This window comes from Vicugna pacos, unplaced genomic scaffold (genome assembly GCF_048564905.1).
Source record: "Vicugna pacos unplaced genomic scaffold, VicPac4 scaffold_19, whole genome shotgun sequence".
In the NCBI taxonomy this organism is placed as follows: domain Eukaryota; kingdom Metazoa; phylum Chordata; class Mammalia; order Artiodactyla; family Camelidae; genus Vicugna; species Vicugna pacos.
Window position 1 is genome coordinate 38,443,290 of NW_027328740.1, and position 7,980 is coordinate 38,451,269.

Genomic DNA, 7,980 nt, shown 5'->3' on the forward strand with positions numbered 1-7,980 from the left:
TTTTTTTTTTCCACTTAAAGACTCATAAAACCTCTCCCAGGTCATTCCTGGTATGGACCATTATCCAGGGATCAATCAGGAAATGCAGGAGGAGAGGGGTGGGGGTGGGGGAGAGGGGAGGCTAGATCAGAGCCCACGGAGAGGAGATGCCCCTCCCAGGAGCCTCACACTGGGCAGTGGCTTCTGGCATCCAGCTCTCCTGTTCTCAGGCCCATTCCATCTGCGGGGTTTTCCAAAAACATAATGGTGGAAGGGCCATGGAGGACACCTAGAACTTCCAGAATAGACAGGGGGAGCAGAGTTACCATGCTGGCCCTGGGTTTGGAGACAGACCTGCAGTGGAGACCACAGGCTTCTGAGAAGCCAGTTTCGAAATAAAGGCAGTATGCACTGGAATACCCGGCTCGAGAGAGTGCTTCATCATAGACATGTAATTTACATAGTTCTCACCACTAAATTCTGTGTTCCCAACACGCTACATGAATGACGGCTTCAACACACATTCATTTCTGAGATGTGAAAAAGTGTAGAGCCGCTCTTTCATCCTGCATAATGGGCATGGCTACACTTAAGAACACTTACCAAGATTTCTCAGCAAGAGCCAATTTCGAAATAAAGGCAGTTTGTGCAGGAAAACCCTGTTGGAGTGAGGGCTTCCCCATACACATGTAAGTTATAGAGTTCCCCTCACCATGAAACGCTGTTCCCAACATGCTACATGCATGAAGGCTTCGACACACATTCAGTTCTAAGCTGTTAGCATGTGGAGAGCCGCTCTTTCATTCAGCACAAAAGGCATGGTTACACCCAGGAAGATTTACCCAGATTTCTCAGCTGCTTCCTTCAGCCAGATTCAAAATAAAGGCAGTTTGTGCTGGGAAAGCCTGTTGGAGCGTGTTCAGAGCTGTTTCGGGCTCTGTCCCAGCTGGAGGGTGCAAAGCCCAACCTCCAGAAAGAGGGACCAGGACCCCACCCGCCAGGTGGTGTTGCCTTTGTAGGGGAACAGTGATCTTTGGGTAAGATATATTGCGGCTCTCTCTAAAAACTGCTTTGACTTAAGTTTGCATCCTAGTCACCAGTTCCAGGACAACAGAAAAGGCATACCCTACATCCCTTTGCACTCAACTCTTCCCAAAAGAGCAAATATTTGTCCATGAAAATACCAGCTGCTCTTCTAAGGCCCACTAAATACCCAGCAGTGTGGGCGGTGCACTCTTGATCAGGGACAGGTGGAGAGGGAACAGCGGTCCTCCAGCAGGCTTGGCCTGGTGTGGCAGCTGCGCTGTGGGTGCGTGGTGGGGAGGGAATGCAGGGAATCCTGTTTGAGGGGCCTCTGTGCACGCCTGCATTATAGTCTGAGGTTTCATACAAAGGCTCCAGGCATCCTAACTGGTCAGATACAGCCCCCACCCTTGGGCTGGAACCACCAGGAGATAAGTACCTGTAACAGGGACGGTGCCTGGTGTGGGGAGAGGTCATGGGACCCTCCGGGGGCAGGGGCGGTGGTGCTGGGGAAGGCAGGGGATGCAGTGAAGGGTGGAGGGAGCAGGGTCCTTTGCTTGGGGGTGCGAGTTCTTTGGGAGACCACAGGGAATGGCACACATCATCCCCACCCTATACCCCAAATTCCTAGCCCCGCCAACACAGGGGCTGCTCTGCACCCTCTCAACGTGGCTCTTCTGTAAGACCGCACCCAACCAGGCATCTGGCACCCTGCCCTACCTCCCCTCTTGGGACAGATCCCGTCTTCTTGGAAACTGCCTAGCAGCGCGTATTCAAGGCCGGCAGCCGGCCTGGCGGATCTGCACTTCAGGTGCCCTACCTGGCCAGCCGTGCCTGCCTGGGCTCAGTCCTCTATCTTGCCCACCGGTAGCCTGGGTCCACTTCCGGTGCAAGCGGAGGTCGCGGAGCCCAGGCTGAGCCCCGCACACAGACAGGTGAGGGTGCCCCCGCCCCGCTGCCCCGCCGCCGCGCCCACTGTTGGCAGCATTGCCCCAGCCTCCGGCCGGTGCCACCTGCAGCTGAGGACCTCCGCGCGGCCCCGCCCGCCCCGGCCCCACCCAGCTGCCCCATAAGCCTCCCCCCACCCCCGTCCTGGCCGCGCCCTTGCTCCCATTGGCTCCGAAAGTTCTGCTCTCGCACGTCTAACCTCGGGAGGACGCAGACGCAAGCGCTAGGGGAGGGCCCCGCGGCGTTGCCATGGATAAAGACGCCGCGCTCCTCGCGGGCTGGCGTGCGCTTCTGGGGCAGGCAGCGGGCTCCGGAAGTGTGCAGCTGCCCGGGGCCATGGCGGTGTTTGCTGCTGGGGATGGCGGCTTGCTTGGCCGGGCCACTAGTTCTGGCCGCGTCAGTCGGCGGCCGACATCCTTTCTGGGGCGGCGTCTCACAGACGGTAAACGTACGGCAGCGCCGTTGGCGGGGCCAGTGGACATGGACCGGGGTGGGATCCGGGTTGGTGTGGCGGCCGGGGAGGGCTGTGGTGCCGGGGAGCGGGTTGGGGCGGGGGGGACAGGGCTGGGGCACAGCCTCCGGCTTTCCTCCCCCTCGGGCTCTGGGGCTTGGACCGCGACTCCGGGTAGCCCTGCGTGGCCGCGGCCTCCCAGAACCCCTGGGAAGGGCAGGTGGAGGACCCGTCTTTTATGAAGCGGGGCCTTACCCGCGTTTTGAAGAGCCCCAGAATCAGATGTTGGAATAGGGTGGTTTATCAGCCTTGTATATCAGCAGGGAAATTTCAGTTCCATCCAGATGTTGGCTCCTTCGCTAAAACTCAGGAATAAGACAAGGGTCAGTGTCAATTAGCAGTTATCTAGGGCTTGACTCAAAATAGACTGTGCGGGGTGTAGAGATGGTAGATGGGCCCTCCCTTTCAAGGTTGGTAGTCTTCTGGGATTAGAGGCCTCAGTTGAGGATTACATCCTCATCTGCAGTAATGGAGGTTGTGGGAAACATTAACACAGAGAAGGGAGGGGTGTTGCTGCGGTAACTCATTAAAGAAGCCAGGACACTTGCCTGGCTCTTGTGTAGGAGAGTCTCGCCTAGGGTAGGGCAGCAGTTATCAAAGTGAGTCCGAGGCCCCTGAGATGCAAGACTATTTTCGTAGGAACGCCGGGAAGTCACCTGCCTTTTGCACACTCTTGCACTCCCGAGTTTCCTGTGGGGTTTTCCAGGGAAAACCTAGTCTGTGATATCACAAAACAGGTAATGTAGAGGCAGATAGAATTAAGCTCTCACCAGTCCAAAAGAGATTCTCAGAAATTAAAATCACTGCTATTCCTCTCATTAATGATTTTTGTTTAGAAAAATATACTTATTTTTTGCTTAAGAGTATTAATGGTATCATGTAGTAGGTTGTTATTATTTTTAAGTGAACTCATAAGCATTTTTTAAAGTTCTTATTTAACTTCTAACACAGGAACTATTGATAGATTTAACCCACATAAACAGCAGCCTTTTGAAGTCCTCAGTATTTAAGAGTGTACAGGGGTCTTTAGGCCAAGAAGTTTGAGATTCCCTGGAGAACGGGTGCTCAGGTACTAGTCAGGTGCTTAGCGTTGATAGACAGATGCCAAGATGTCTTCTGCATGTGCTCCCGGACTCGAAATAATTGGCCACACAGAGATCGGTGGGCAGTGCCTCCACTATACAAACCAGAAGCTGCTGAACGTGTCTTGAGTCTAGGCCATGTGCTGTGCAGAGATTCCCATTGTATCTGTTCTATCTAAGCCGGGATTCCTATGCAGAGACCTGGCTCTGAAGACCCGCTCTCCTTTGCTCCCTGCCAGGTACCTTCTGTGTTATGTCAACCCTCCGGAGGGCTTCAGCCTCCGTAGGGGCGTCTGTATCCACATCGCCTTCCTCCTGAAGACCCTGCTGAAAATGGAAGAGTCGGTGCTGGTGATACCCCCTTGGGGCCGCCTCTACCATTAGCAGAGCCTGGACATCCACCAGGTCCGGATTCCCTGGTCTGACTTTTTTGATCTCTCAAGTCTCAACAGAAACATCCCTGACAATGAGTACGAACAGTTCATTGCAGGTGAGATGGTGATCGTTTAACTGGGGCCAGACGGTGTTTGTTCTGGTTCCGATGTGAACATCGGGCCGTCTTGCTTCGGGTTTGTCAGTCTGCTTAGGGGCCGTGCTCATGTTTCCTGCACTGCAGGTGAATTTGGTCTTTCCACAGTTTTTCTCAGGAAATATATCTGAAGTGTATGAGCTCTGTGTTCCCTCCCCTCTGAAAACCCTGGCCTTCTGGTGAGATGGAGCGGTGACAAGGAGGCCACTGCCACAGAGGCCTTGTCCCAGCAGGACTCGCTCCCTGGGCAGTAAGGGCCATTCTTACCTGAAGGAAAACACGATGTATGTGTACCATGGGCCACGTGCTGGAGAAGGTATGTAACCTCTCATTCAGTATAATTTGGTCCTGCTCAAGCTTCCCATTTTACTTTTTGTAGGAGGTAAGATTTGAAGATTTTCTTTGAATACAGCTATTTAGAGCTTATCTTTTTTTTTAATTGAAATGTGGTTGATTTACAATGTTTAGTTAGTTTCAGATATACAGCTGTTTTGTTAGTTTCAGGTATACAGCATAGTGATTCAGTTGTACATATACATAGTCTATTCTTTTTCAGGTTCTTTTCCATTATAGGTTGCAAGATACTGAACATTTTCCCCTGTGTTCTACAGTGAATCCTTGCTGTTTGTCTGTTTTACATATAGTAGTTTGTAATTGTTAATCCCAAACTCCTAAGTTTGTTTCCTAAGTCTGTGAGTCTGTTTTTGTTTTGTAAATGTTTATTTGTATCTTTTTTAAAAATTCCACATATAAGTGGTATCATATGTTACTTGTCTTTCTCTGTCTGAGTTATTTCACTTTAGTGTGATAATCTCCAAGTCCATCCATGTTGCTGTAAATGGCATTATTTCCTTCTTTGTTACAACTGTGTAATATTCTTTTATATCTAAATACTACATCTTTATCCAGTCATTTGTCAGTGGGCGTTTAGGTTGCTTCTATGTCTTGGTCATTGAAAACAATGCTGCTGTGAACATTGGGGTGCAGGTATATTTTGAAATTAAGGTTCCCTCTGGATATATGCCCAGGAGTGGGATTGCTGGATCAAATGATGTCTTTTTTTAGTCTTTTGTGGTATCTCCATATTGTTTTCCACATTGGCTTCACCAAACTACATTCCCAGCAATAATGTAGGAGGGTTCCCTTTTCTCCAAGCCTCTCCAGCATCTATGGTGAGTGGATGTTTGAATGGTGGCCATTCTGAGTAGTGTGAGATGATAACTTATTGTAGTTTTGATTTGCATTTCTAAGATAATTAGCGATATTGTGCCTTTTTTTCATATGCCTATTGGCCATTTGTATATCTTCATTGGAGAATTGCTTGTTTAGTTGTTCTGCCCATTTTTGGATTGGGTTGTTTATTTTTTTTTCTTATTAAGTTGTATGAACTATTTTTATAGTCTACAAGTTAAGCCATGTTCAGTCTCATCTTTTGCAAATATTTTCTCACATTCCATAGGTTGTCTTTTCATTTTGCTTATGGTTTCTATTGCTTTGAAATAGCTGATAGGTGTAACTAGGTCCCATTTGTTTATTTTGGCTTTTATTTTCTGTTGCTTGGGTGGATTGCCCTAGGAAAACACTGCTGAGATATATGTCAAATAATGTTTTGCCTATGTTTTCTTCTGAGAGTTTTTTAGCGTCTTGTCTAATGTTTAAGTCTTTAAGCCATTTAGAGTTTGTTTCTTTTTTGGTTTTTTTTTTTCAACTCTATTATATGCTTTCGATTTGTGGTTACCCTATTTTTCAAGTATATCAACCCATTATCATATCTATTTCCTTTAGACTGATAATCACGTAGGCTCCAACACATCCTAAGAATAATGAGAAAAAGGAAAAAGAAAGAGAAAAAAATCTATCTTTTCTTGCTACCATCTCCCTTTCCCACCTTTTTGTATTTTGATATACTTTTTCTTTTTTACATCTTCATGTTTATTGTCTTGTAACTCGTTATTTCATTTCCAATGATGGTTTTCCCATTTCTATAGCATCCTGCTTCCTTTCTGTTTAGAGTAGAACCTTTTAATGTCTCTGTTTGGTTCCATAATGCTGAATTATCTCCCTAACCCCCTCCACCCTGAGCCTCTGAATACTCAGTACAGGGAAGCCAAACCATCCTAGCCTTCATCAGTCTTGGGATGCAATCTTCAGAGTGGGAAAGAAGAATCATTGAAAAATAATATTCTGTTTGTTGCTTTCTACCCTTGCCCAGAGAGTGAGAATCACCTCTGAAGGCGGAGGAAGAAAGATGGGGGCATGGGGCACAAAGTCTTTTCTCCTTTTGCTACTGAAAAAATGATTTCTTTTGTAATTAGTGATGATGCCCTTTAAATTGGTAAGATCGAGATTCCACAGCTTCAGCGCCTGTGAATAACCAGCTGGGAGAAAGCTCTCCAGGGCCCCTGCAGTGGGAAAGGCAGCCCCTCTGAGCACCTGTTGTTCTGTATTCTCCCGGCCTCCACACAGTTTCGCTAGGCACTGTGCAGGACGATGCAGTTCCCCAAGGTGGAGGACTGGGAGACCCCTGCTTGGTGGCAAGCCACAGGAGCCCACACTTGAAGGACAAAATGAAGAGTAGTGGGGCGGGCATAGGAACAGAGGATGGTTGAGACCCAGGATAGTTTCCTGGAGGCCAGCAGGTGAGACTGGCGGGGCAGATGGGGCCCTGGTGCATGGGCAGTCCTTGAGGGATCTGAAGCAAAGATATGAACCAAGATACTGGATTCGTGTGGGGGTAAATCGCCCCCTGGAGGCCACGTGGCAGTGCAGCGAGCCCAGGAGGAGAGGGCATTTCCCCAAAGTTGGGTTGACAGATCACAACCAACTCACTGGGAACCGAGAGGTACAGAGATATTGTTAACTTTTTGTCCCTCTTCCTGGAAAAAAAATTGCTTCCTGTTGAATAGCCTGTGTAGTTAGTGAGAATTAAAGACATGAAGTAACATTTCCTCAAAAGTCATCCATTGTGCAGTTGTTAATAATGGTCAAATGCAAACTTGAATAGATTAAATCAAACAGTCATCATCGTATTTTAAAATCTTTTAAAATAAAAAATCTTGCTGTCTTTGTTCTTCATTTCAGGGTTCACTTGGTGATAATAGTAACAAAAGCAACAGCAAACCTTTAAAGAATTCTGTCCTGCTGTTCAAGGAACTCTGTGTTCATGACAAACAAATGAGGTGGCACTTTACAGGAAGGACAGTCATTAATCACACAGCTAGTAAATGGCAGGGGTGGGACTTGAACCCAAGCTGTCTGACCCCAGAGCCCCCTCTCAGGCCCTTCAGTGCAGCTCATCACTTGGTATGCCCAACAGAGGCCAGCATTAAAGAGCAGCATGACCTTGGCTGCTTGGCCTCTGTTTCTTCATCTGTAGAATGGGGGTGTGGGCAGTGAACTCTGTGAGCTCAGTGGTCACTTCCTCCAGCTCTGCTATTCTACTGCTTTGAGTTAATTTAAGAAGTATCCGAGCCCCTGAATGGCCCACCCATAGGCTGGCGCTTTGCTAGGCCGTGGGTTACGGAGAAAAATAAGATCAGCCTGCTTCTCCAAGGAGCCTGTGTCCCTCCACGGCAAACGGCTTTGAGGCCCAGGCTCCCTCGCTGGCAGTCGGGGACTGGGCAGGAATGTCTGATAGAAGATGGAGGCAGAGCCCTTCCGGGAACAGTGGTGGCCACAGAGCTATCAGGAGCGGGAGCATCTGTCCAGGCTGCTGAGAGGGGGGCCCTCATGAGGCCAGTAGCCCCCCCAAACTAAGCCCTCAGGACAAAGATCCAGCCATTCCTGCAGTGTCACAACAGAGCCAGTCCATCCTCATCACTGTGCCCCTGTGCTCCTTTGTCCTGGGGCCTCTCTTCCCCCTACACCCAGAAGACTCATCTCTCTCTCTTCTCTGAGTGTCCCCTCAC

At 48.9% G+C, this 7,980-nt stretch overlaps 1 long non-coding RNA gene across 1 annotated transcript; it reads left to right on the top strand.

Moving 5' to 3' along the window:
* The first annotated feature begins 3,782 nt into the window (after positions 1-3,782).
* On the top strand, positions 3,783-7,383 carry LOC140693431 (uncharacterized). The gene is made up of 3 exons (XR_012069199.1): positions 3,783-4,033; positions 4,181-4,388; positions 7,154-7,383. It is a non-coding gene; the product is annotated as an uncharacterized lncRNA (long non-coding RNA).
* Positions 7,384-7,980: the final 597 nt, after the last annotated feature.